At 39.5% G+C, this 12,499-nt stretch overlaps 1 protein-coding gene and 1 long non-coding RNA gene across 3 annotated transcripts in view; one reads left to right on the forward strand and one right to left on the reverse strand.

The window, feature by feature from the left end:
• The window catches only part of EMB (embigin), a 167,325-nt gene that overhangs the window by 114,065 nt on the left and 40,761 nt on the right, over positions 1 to 12,499 (reverse strand). The gene's annotated exons all lie outside the window — the stretch shown is intronic.
• Positions 1,728 to 8,348, forward strand: LOC147350322 (uncharacterized). Its single transcript, XR_015149246.1, has 3 exons — positions 1,728 to 2,290; positions 5,027 to 5,088; positions 5,691 to 8,348. It is a non-coding gene; the product is annotated as an uncharacterized LOC147350322 (long non-coding RNA).

Consider the following 12,499-nt stretch of genomic DNA (forward strand, 5'->3'; position numbering starts at 1 on the left):
CAATTGTAAATGCATAGCTTTTCAATTGTCAGATTGGCAAAGATCAAGGATCTTTCATTGCTGAGAATATAAACGAATGATTTTGAAGAAAAACAATGGTACAGTATTTATCAAAGTATAAAACACAAATATCTTTTGATGAAGAAATATTATTTCCATGATTATATTCTACATATACACCCTTGTATGAGCCACTAAAGAAATGTACAAGGATATTGATTTTTAAGCTGCTTGTAAATGGAAGTATTAAGACAAAATAGATGCAGTCAAGCAAGATGTAGTAAATACATAGTTGAAGATTCACAGAATAGAACATTTACCTGTTTAAAGGAGAAAGCTCTATAAGAATGAAACAGATATACTGTTAAAATAGAAAAGCTAGGTGTGCGACAGTGGGCATGGAATGTCATCATCTATATGAAAAGAAATAGGCATTCAGAAATATTTTACATAGATTTGGAAAATTCCTGAAGAAGGCAGCACAAATAACCATCATTTCTGGGGAGGGAATCTGGGTTGAGGGACATGCCAAGAAATGGTTACTTTTCGGAGACTATGTGTCGCTTTTGAGTATTTTATTTTATTTGGCTACTCCAGGTCTTAGTTGTGGCATGCGAGATCTAGTTCCCCGATCAGGGCTTGAACCTGGGTCCCCTGCATTGGGAGCTCAGACTCTTAGTCACTGGACCCCCAGGGACACTCCAGGAGGTTTTTTTCTTTAGTTCAACTCTGTGACAACTGTGTATTGCACATTGTGGTACATGGGACGCAAAGGTAAACCACACACTGTTTCCATATTTAGGGAGCTAAATAACATAAACAGGTGATTGCTGTTGTTCATTCAGTTGTATCCGATTCTTTGTGACCCCATGGACTGAAGCACACCAGGTTTCCCTGTCCTTCGCCACATCCTGGAGCATGCTCAAACTCATGTCCATTGAGTCAGGGATGCCATCGAACCATCTCATCCTCAGTTGGCCCCGTCTTCTCCTGCCTTCAATTTTTGCCAGCATCACTGTCTTTTCCAATGAGTTGGCTCTGTGCATCAGATGGCCAAAGTATTGGAACTTCAGCTTCAGCATCAGCACTTCCAATGAATATTCAGGACTGATTTCCTTTAGGATTGACTGGTTTGATCTCCTTGCATTCCTAGGGACTCTCAAAAGTCTTCTCCAACACCTCAGTTCAAGGGCATAATTTCTTTGGTGCTCAGCCTGCGATTAGGGTGTACACGGATGCAGTGGGAGCCAGAGTAGAAGCTCTTGAAATGCACAAAGGGAATTTTCTGGAGTAAAAGGCACATAGAAATTGAAGGGAGAATTAGGCAGTAGAGCTATAAGCAAAGCTATTCCAAGCTTTACAAAAAAAAAAAGAATCAGATATTAATTTAGTTAGGTACATAAAATAATCAACTTCAGGGGAATTATAAGCATTTTAGGATGAGCATAGTTTGGGTGGAGGAAGATGTGGAAAAATAAATTAAAAAGTTATTTAATGTCCTTAGATATTGGATATTATCCTTACAGAATTTTGCCAACAAGTTCTCATGACTTGTATTTGTATTTTTGCTTGTTTTCTATTAATGGGAAGTAGCAAATTCCATCTTTATATTTAGTACTTTACATACTAATGTCTGATATAATGCCTTTCTCCAATACAATCTTAAAACTAAATATTATTTTCAAAAGGAGCTAAGCCATGCCATATTTCCATTTTCATTTTTGCAGTTTCCTAGGATCTATTTCAAATCCTAAAAGATGATGCTGTGAAAGTGCTGCACTCAATATGTCAGCAAATTTGGAAAACTCAGCAGTTCAACTTCAGCTTCTTCAGCGTTACTGATCAGGGCTTAGACTTGGATTACTGTGATATTTTGAAATAGTCAAAGAATGTTTTTTGAACTATTCAAAGAGAGTTTGAAGTAATCAATAAAATGGGAGGCATGACTGGGGACACAGGAGGCTGACTTCATCATACCACAACAGATACTTTCTGCTTACAAAGATACTAAATAAAAGTTACTTGGCTCCAAGGAATGGGGCTCTTGATCCAAGAGGGCTTGAGTCCCCCAGTCCCATCTTTAAAACTTTAATTCTGTCTCTAGTTTGTTTTCCCCAAACTGTGCATCGACCACTTTTGATCCCTGCCTGCTGAGCTGGTTCCAGCAAGTGGCACCCAACATGGGGCTAAAAAGTGAAGGATCGTGGAGAACGAAACTGCAGGTGAAATATCAATATCGGCTCACGGTCCTGAAGAAGAGGGATGAGGCCTCAGAAAATCCCCCTTTGCGGTAAGTAATGCTCTCTCAGGTATTTAAACTGGAGTTAAGCATGGGAAATTCAGAAAGCTTGGAACAGTACTGGCCATATATATGCCTCTTGCAGCAGGTTCTAAAAGCAGGAGGAACAAAAATAAGTGAGGGCCGGCTACTGGAGCTTTTACAAACCATTGAGAAACACTGCTCATGGTTCCCTTCTCTGAGTATTTTAGATTTAGGGCCATGGAAGAAGGTAGGTAGTGAATTAGAGAAACTTCTTTGCAAGGGAGTGCCCTTGCCTGTATCTATCTGGTCAATTTGGACACTGAGAAAATCTATTTTAGAACCTCTTCAGACTCCAGAAAACTCAGAGGGAGTAAGGATGAATGTGAATCCCCATCAGAGGGAAGACCTAAATATCCAAAGCCAGCAGGGTAGAACAAAAAACACAGGAGGCTCTTAAAAGTACAGTTCCTTCTGTGCTTTTGCAGAGGATGAATTTCCTCTACCTCCACTTCCTCCTCCTCCTGTCTTAACCAATGGAGTGACTTAAGCTTTTCCTTCTTTGCCACGGGCAACAGTTCTGTCACCCCTCCAGAAAGGTATTTGGTGGGCTGACTTGGAGGCTATGACTATGACATTTCCAATGACAATACATGAATGAGTAGCTCCTAATAATAATTAGGATAATTATTATTATCCTAATAATCCTAATGGAGTGTATGAGACTGTACACAAGCAGATTCCCTTCAAAATACTAAATGAACTTAAGCAAACTGTTCAAAATTATGGAGTAAATTCTCCTTTTACTGTGGAAATAGTGCAGGGACTAGCTGAGGGTTCCCATTTGATTATGGTGTCTCATGACCAAGCCAGATAGATCCCCATCTCTTTAGATCAATTGACAGGCAGTGGAAATTGGGGGAGGACTCAAGATCAAGTGCTTACGGAAGATCAGGCTATAGAACAGGTGAGGTGATACTGCATAAGAGCCTGGGAGAAAATAGAGGTTAAAGGACAGGCTTTCCTTACTTTGAGAGAAGACTTTACCTCCCCAGAAAGACAATCCCTGCTGGGACAACATCTTATTAGTCAGGCTACCCCTGTCATCAGAGTGATTTTGAACATTCTCTGGTTTAATTTTTAACTATGAAACTATGACTACAAGAAGAGAGAGATGACATTTTTGACACTGAATGGCCATGATATTATTTAGACTCCAGAGAACACTGGTTAAAATAAAATCTTTATTTGAAATTGCAAAACCAGTTCTCCTTGCATGTGCAATTAGAAAAAAAGTTGGCTTGTTAAAATACTTTGTTGGAGCTCCATTCCTGAGAAACAAAAACAGGTCTGGGAAAAAACCTAAAGTTAACTCACATCATGTCCTTGGGATAAACAGCCCACTCTGTCTGGGACTCCAGCCATTAACAAATTGGTAGAACTCAAACCAAGAAAAAAAGAAGGCACAAAGACATTTTAAATATCAAGCAGAAAACTATGAGATCTCTGTCTATACGTCTGTCTAAATTGATATGTGACTCACGGTGTGTATTTGTCCTTGGACAAAATTACTAAAGGCCGATTGGTCAATGAGCTCTATTTAATTGCCCTAAAGAGAAGTAAACACTTACGAATCAAACAATTCTAAATTCCAAAAAATTAAAGTAAAATGAATTTCAGGCTTGTGTGAACTAGGAAATATTCACTACTGGATTGATAGCTGGTATTAATGTGTGTTTACTGATCTAATTCACATAGACATTGTGAAGATAATTTTGCAAATGATATAACTATGGGTGATTTACATTTAGCAGTCTACAGAATGATGATATAAAGTACAGTTTGTGGTTGCTGAAGGAAAGTAGGACATGTACGTTCAATAAAAAGGTATAAGGATGGAATTACTTTCTATTAAGGAAAAAGGAAGTAAATCTGAACTTATAGGTGGCTGTTCTCTGAATGGGCAAATAAAGTGATGAATCCAGAAGTGTAAAAAAGGTCTGTGGCAAGTGGAAGAGAATTTTGTGCGTGATACAAGTTTATTAAGACATTACACTGCCTTTGAAATCTTTCATTGTCACTTTGACTAGGTGAATGACTATTGTTTCACAATGAATATAAGCTGGTACCAATCTGGAATTTGGTTTTCTCTTCCTGTTAAAAAAACAAAGTCTTCTTGGAGTATAGCTTTTGATTACAGACTATGTAAATGTCTTAGTCTTTAAGTGATTCATACTTGCTTTTAAAATCTTTTGTTACTTCGATAAAATAAATGAGTGTTATTTCCCAATGATCTATAGCACACATAGACAAAGCTCATTCTGCCTCTACAAAATTAACGCCTCATCAGGAAATTTAAAATGGATAAATAATGGCTATAAACCAAACAGTCAGGGCAACGGGAGGTCCAAGATGGCCACTTGGCTTTTCCTGGCTCCCTGACAAACCTCACTTTATTTGATAGTATAAAGCCTTTCCTGGCTGTAGGGTTAATATCTCACAATGGAAAAAAAAAATGGTTAAAATACATTTTCTGCAATCTCCAGTGATCAGGGAACCCACTTTGCTGGTCAAGTCAAGTACAGACACTGCAAAAACTTCATGAGCATCTTGGAGACCATTACTTTCACTGACGTCCTTTGTCGTCAGGCAAGGACCACAAACAAAAAGATTGGTTTCATGAGATTGAACAGGCTGCAAAATATGACTGCAGTCTTCATGATTTTTTTGTCTGACGTGTTACTGGCTTCTAATCTTTGTTTTCAGATATAAAGAAACTCTTGTCCTCAAGTCACTGATGGTTTAAAACAATTTAGTGATTTACACCTGTGAGTAAAATTAAAACATTTTTCTTTTCCTCTCTGCCTCATCCCTCCAGAAATTGGAGACATTTGGGTTCTGAACAGCCTCATCATGGTACAAAAAAGATTGTCTCCAGACATATACAAAAACCTCAGAGTATACTGGGGAGCTCTAAAAAAAAAAAAAAAATCCACCCAACTGATGTCAGGTCTATGACATCTAATATGTTTCATTGAATCTTAAGTTCTAGTTTTGTTAATTAATGTCCATATGACTCACTTGTTAAATTGTGGTTATGTTACATTGCTAAGAGGCTTCATTAAATTAAATTAAGAAGGACATTCATTAATTTAAGTTAAAAATATCCTTCACTGAAAAAGACACTGTAAGTTTGTTTCTAAAGCTTATCTCAGTACCAGTCTTTGAATAAAGATCAGATGCTCTGCAACCAGAAAATTAGCAACTAGATATAGTCATTTAATAAACTAAGTCAGATGACTTAAAAATGTCACTGGGCTATACCTAATAAAAGTTCTTGACTCAAGTTCTTACTTATGATTTTACTATTACTGCTAACTAAGTTGTTTTCTGTATTGCCTGTTTCAAGAATTGTTGTCCGTTACATTAGGTGCCCAATATGCTACTAGAGATCAATGGAGAAGTAACTCCAGAAAGAATGAAAGGATAGAGCCAAAGCAATAACACCCAGTTGTGGATGTGACAGAAACAACACCCAGTTGTGGATGTGGTGATAGAAGCAAGGTCCGATGCTGTAAAGAACAATATTGCATAGGAACCTGGAATGTTAGGTCCATGAATCAAGACAAATTGGAAGTGGTCAAACAGGAGATGGCAAGAGTGAACGTTAACATTCTAGGAATCAGCAAATTAAGATGGACTGGAATGGGTGAATTTAACTCAGATGACCATTGTATCTACTACTGTGGGCAGGAACCCCTTAGAAGAAATGGAGTAGCCATCATAATCAATAAGAGTCTGAAATGCAGTACTTGGATACAATCTCAAAAACGACAGAATGATCTCTGTTGGTTTCCAAGGCAATTCATTCAATATCACGGTAATCCAAGTCTATGCCCCAACCAGTAACCCTGAAGAAGCTGAAGTTGAACGGTTCTATGAAGACCTACAAGACCTATTAGAACTAACACCCAAAAAAGATGTCCTTTTCATTATAGGGGACTGGAATGCAAAGGTAGGAAGTCAAAAAACACCTGGAGTAACAGGCAAATTTGACCTTGGAATATGGAATGAAGCAGGGCAAAGACTAATAGAGTTTTACCAAGAGAATGCACTGATCATAGCTAACACCCTCTTCCAACAACACGAGAGAAGACTCTACACATGGATATCACCAGATGGTCAACACCGAAATCAGATTGATTATATTCTTTGCAGCCAAAGATGGAGAAGCTCTATACAGTCAGCAAAAACAAGACCGGGAGCTGACTGAGGCTCAGATCATGAGCTTCTTATTGCCAAATTCAGACTTAAATTGAAGAAAGTGGGGAAAACCACTAGACCATTCAGGTATGACCTAAATCAAATCCTTTATGATTATACAGTGGAAGTGAGAAATAGATTTAATGGACTAGATCTGATAGACAGAGTGCCTGATGAACTATGGACAGAGATTCATGACATTGTACAGGAGACAGGGAGCAAGACCATCCTCAACAAAAAGAAATACCAAAAATCAAAATGGCTGTCTGAAGAGGCCTTATAAACAGCTGTGAAAAGAAGAGAAGCAAAAAGCAAAGGAGAAAAGGAAAGATATACTCATTTGAATGCAGAGTTCCAAAGAATAGCAAGGAGAGATAAGAAAGCCTTCCTCAGTGATCAATGCAAAGAAATAGAGGAAAACAATAGAATGGGAAAGACTAGAGATCTCTTCAAGAAAATTAGAGATCCCAAGGGAACATTTCATGCAAAAATGGGCACAATAAAGGACAGAAATGGCATGGGCCTAACAGAAGCAGAAGATATTAAGAAGAGGTGGCAAGAATACACAGAAGAACTGTACAAAAAAGATCTTCATGATCCAGATAATCACGATGGTGAGATCATTCACCTAGAGCCAGACATCCTGGAATGTGAAGTCAAGAGGGCCTTAGAAAGTGTCACTTGAACAAAGCTAGTGGAGGTGATGGAATTCCACTTGAGCTATTTCAAATCCTGAAAGATAATGCTGTGAAAGCACTGCACTCAATATGCCAGCAAATTTGGAAAGCTCAGCAGTGGCCAGAGGACTGGAAAAGGTCAGGTTTCATTCCAATCCCAAAGAAAGGCAATGGCAAAGAATGCTCAAAGTACTGCACAATTGCACTCATCTCACACACTAGCAAAGTAATGCTCAAAATTCTCCAAGCTAGGCTACAACAATACATGAACCATGTATTGTTGTTCAAGCTAGTTTTAGAAAAGGCAGAAGAACCAGAGATCAAATTGCCAACATTCACTGGATCATTGAAAAAGCAGTAAAAACATTGAAAAAGCTGAAACCCCAATATTTTGGCCACCTGATGTGAAGAACTGACTCATCTGAAAAGACCCTGATGTTGGGAAAGCTTGAAGGCAGGAGGAGAAGGGGACGACAGAGGATGAGATGCTTAGATGGCATCACTGACTCGACGGACGTGAGTCTGAGTGAACTCCGGGAGTTGGTGATGGACAGGGAGGCCTGGCATGCTGTGGTTCATGAGGTCACAAAGAGTTGGACACGACTGAGTGACTGAACTGAACTGAACATTATCAAATGTGTGACTGAGCCATTGATATAATGATGGTATACAATTCCATATGAAATCCATAGTTATAATGGATGTAACTCATATATTTTCCTTTGGTTAGCCCTCTTATGTATATATGAAAATTGATACATTCTCTCATTTTATATGGACCACTACTCAATCCAGTGAGACTAAAAAAGACATAAAAATGTCTTTTTTATCTGTACAAAGACATTTATATGCTTTATCTGTACATTTATATGCTTTTATCTGTACAAAGACATTCATATGCTTGTTTGCTGTTATAAAACTACCAAAAACTATAAAAATGATAATGGCCCTGCTTATACCAGTAGAACATTCCAACAATTTCTTAAAATTTGGTTTATAAAACATTCTACTGGCCTTCCCTAAAATCCACAAGGACAGGCCATAATGGAGACAGCTAATCAATCACTTAAACATATGATACAAAAACAAAAAGGGGGATATGCCATGGGACAATAAACAATATTGAATAAAGCTTTATTTACTCCTAATTTTTTGAATATTTTGACACAAATTATGGAAACTTCAGCTGAGTGACATTTTCAGGCTACATCCACAAATACAACTAAGCCTGTGATTTGGTGGCAAGATCCACTAACAAATACTTGGTCACTGGGGAAGTTAATTACATGGGGAAGAGGGTTTGCTTGTATCTCCCTAGGAGAAAGTCTAGAACCTGTGTGGATTCCAGCTTGTAGAGTAAAACCGAGCAGAAACAACCAGTGACTCCAGGCAACCTCATCATGGTTATGCTTGTCCTGATAACCATCGCAGTGAATATACCCCTGGCTTCAGCAGAAGCAAAGAATTATACCTATTGGGCATATGTACCTAATCCCCTGTTACTAAGACCTGTTAATTGAGGTGAAGGATCTATCCCTGTTTATGTTAATGACTCCTCCTGGTCCAGAAGACAAGCATTGCCCATTCATCAAAAGGAAGAGGGGACCTCCTTTATTTTATTTTTTTATATAAATTTATTTATTTTAACTGGAGGTTAATTACTTTACAATATTGTATTGGTTTTGCCATATATCAACATGAATCTGCTACAGGTGCATATGTGTTCCCCATCCTAAACCCCCCTCCCTCCTCCCTCCCCGTACCATCCCTCTGGGTCATCCCAGTGCACCAGCCCCAAGCATCCAGTATCATGCATTGAACCTGGACTGGCGATTCGTTTCATATATGATATTATACATGTTTCAATGCCATTCTCCCAATTCATCCCACCCTCTCCCTCTCCCACAGAGTCCAAAAGACTGTTCTATTAATCTGTGTCTCTTTTGCGGTCTCGCATACAGGGTTATCGTTACCATCTTTCTAAATTCCATATATATATGCTTTAGTATACTGTATTTGTGTTTTTCTTTCTGGCTTACTTCACTGTGTATAATAGGCTCGAGTTTCATCCACCTCATTAGAACTGATTCAAATGTATCCTTTTCAATGGCTGCGTAATACTCCATTTAATAGTACTTTGGGTTATGACACTTAGCCTCTTTGCCTGGGTGCTTACCAGGGCTGTCTTAATCTATCAATGCAGGCTTTGCTTTCTGTAAATTCTTTGAATAGAATTCACACTAAGGCTCAACTGTATTTACTAGATTGAGCTTTGGATATCAAGAGACTGATCAAAGTAATCTAACTAAGCCAGATAGACCCTTATGTGAGAACAGACACATATGGGCCAACTGACAAGATCAAATACACTGGGATAATTGTCACGGAATTGAGGGGTGATATTACTTAGTGGTTCCCATGGAATTGTCTGGGACTAGTCTCCTAAGGGGTATGCAGTCTCTAATTGCTCAAACCATAACTCATCCTGCAATCCTTATAAAGAGGTGCACTGGCATGTGTCTGTATATAAGCACACTAATATTACTGCACATTCAGAATATCCCATTATCTGACATGGCAGTGGCATGTCTCTGCCACAGCCACAGCTCGAATTGCTGCTGCTGCTGCTGCTAAGTCACTTCAGTTGTGTCCGACTCGGTGCGACCCCATAGACGGCAGCCCGCCAGGCTCTCCCCTGTCCCTGGGATTCTCCGGGCAAGAACATTGGACTGGGTTGCCATTTCCTTCTCCAATGCATGAAAGTGAAAAGTGAAAGTGAAGTCGCTCAGTTGTGTCCAACTCTTGGTAACCCCATGGACTGCAGCCTACCAGGCTCTTCCATCCATGGGATTTTCCAGGCAAGAGTACCGGAGTGGGTTGCTGTTGCCTTCTCCACAGCTCAAATTAGGTAGGGCTCCAACAGAAATATGAAAATTGGTCATAAGCCTGAAAAAATATCAAATTTGCTATGGAAATTATTCTCATTCCACAAATTAAACTTTGACATTCAATACATCAGCAAATTGGACATTTTATACTCAAGCTTGTGTTGATGAAAGTGAAAGAAGAGAGTGAAAAAGTTGGCTTAAAACTCACCATTCAGAAAACTAAGATCATGGCATCTGGTCCTATCACTTCAAGGCAAAAGAAATGGGGAAATAGTGGAAACAGTGACAGATTTTATTTTGGGGGCCTCCAAAATCACTGCAGATGGTGACTGCAGCCATAAAATTAAAAGATGCTTGCTGCTTGGAAGAAAAGTTATGACCAACCTATACAGCATATTAAAAAGCAGAGACATTACTTTGCCAACAAAGGTCCGTCTAGTCAAAGCTATGGGTTTTCCAGTGGTCATATATGAATGTGAGAGTTGGACTATAAAGAAAGCTGAGCACCAAAAAACTGATGCTTTTGAACTGTGATATTGGAGAAGACTCTTGAGAGTCCCTTGGACTGTAAGGACATCCAACCAGTCCATCCTAAAGGAAATCAGTCCTGAATATTCATTGGAGGGACTGATGCTGAAGCTGAAACTCCAATAGTTTGGCCACCTGATGTGAAGAACTGACTCATCTGAAAAGACCCTGATGCTGGGAAAGATTGAAGGCGGGAGGAGAAGGGGATGACAGAGGATGAGGTGGTTGGATGGCATCACCAACTCAATGGACATGAGTTTGCATAAACTCCGGGAGTTGGTGATGGACAGGGATGCCTGGAGTGCTGCAGTCCATGGGGTTGCAAAGAGTCGGACACAAATGAGCAACTGAACTGAACTGAACTGTGTTGGGGATCCATATGTGATTGTGATTGGCACTATAACTATTAAGCAGACAGAAAGGAACCTGACCTGCCAGGATTGCAAACTATATACCTGCTTGAACAGTTCTTTATTGAACTCTAATCATTCCTATGTGTGGAGAAGGAAATGGCAACCCACTCCAGTAATCTTGTCTGGAGAATCCATGAACAGAGGATCCTGGCAGGCTACAGTCCATGGGGTTGCAAAGAGTCAGGCATGACTGAGCAACTATCACTCACTCATGCCTATGTGATTTTGCATAGACATTTAGGAGTTTGGCTCCCATTAACTCAAAATAGGCCTTGAGAACTCTCCCCTGACATGCATACTTTGCTCACAGTATTAAATACTATTTTGCAAAGTTCCAAGCATTTTATTGGGCTCCTTATTGCCACCATAATAGGCATTATTGCCATCACCACCACAGCAGCAATGGCAGGAATAGCTCTCCATCAATCGGTACAAACCACCACCTTTGTGCAGGAGTGGCACAAAAAAAAATGCCAGTTCTGCTTGGGGAGCCAAAACTCATATAGACGAGGAGATTAACAACAGGTTGGTGGATTCAGAAAATGCAGTGCTACTCGTAGGAGAAGAAGTGCAAAATCTTAAATTACAAATACATTTAAAGAGTGACTGGAACATTACTACTTTTTGTGTGACCCCCCAGGAGTATAACCATCTGAACACTCCTGGGAAAAAGTTAAATGGCACTTGCAGGACCATACAACTGACAACTTTACTCTAAATATTAAAAAGCTACAAGCAAAAGTCATTGGCATACAGCATGCTTCTCTTAGACTATTACCAGGTACAGATACACTTCAGGGAATATCAGAGGGCCTTAATTCATTGAGTCCTCTCAAGTGGATCAAAAGCATCAGAGGTGGTTTCACTGGAACACTAGTTATGTTCTGCTGTTTCACTATAATCTTCTTTAGTCCTCAGATGCATGTGAAAACCCTCCAAGAACTAATGAAGAAAGAAGTTGCGAGATCAACATATCTTCTGGTACAAAAGCGAAAAGGGGGATAGGCAGAGGTTAATAGTCAGCCTCCTGTTGCTCTGACTAAGCCGTGAGAAAATCACCATGGGAAAAAAATAAAAGCAAAATATAGCAATACAGCATAACCCAAATAAAAGTACATCGGGTTGATCAGCTGGGGTTGTTATGCCCTGCTAAGCTAAGGAAAAACATAGGGTGGACCTTGGAATGCCAGGTCAGAGCAAGTTCAGAATGCTGCCTGTGCACACACCAAGATATTTTCCCAAGGCATATGCAGGTCTATGACATCCAGCTAGGTGATACCCCTTGTACAAAAACACAACAAAGATAATTTGAAGTAATCAATAAAATGGGAGACGTGACAGAGAACACAGGAGGCTGACTTCATCATAGCACAACAAATACTTTCTGCTTGCCCAGACTCTAAATAAAAGTGATGTGGCTCTGAGGAACGGGGCTCTTGATCCAAGAGGTCTTGAGTCCCCTGGTCCCAT

This window comes from Bos grunniens, chromosome 20 (genome assembly GCF_055505025.1).
Source record: "Bos grunniens cultivar Pamir isolate PY7600 chromosome 20, Bosgru_T2T1.0, whole genome shotgun sequence".
NCBI lineage: Eukaryota > Metazoa > Chordata > Mammalia > Artiodactyla > Bovidae > Bos > Bos grunniens.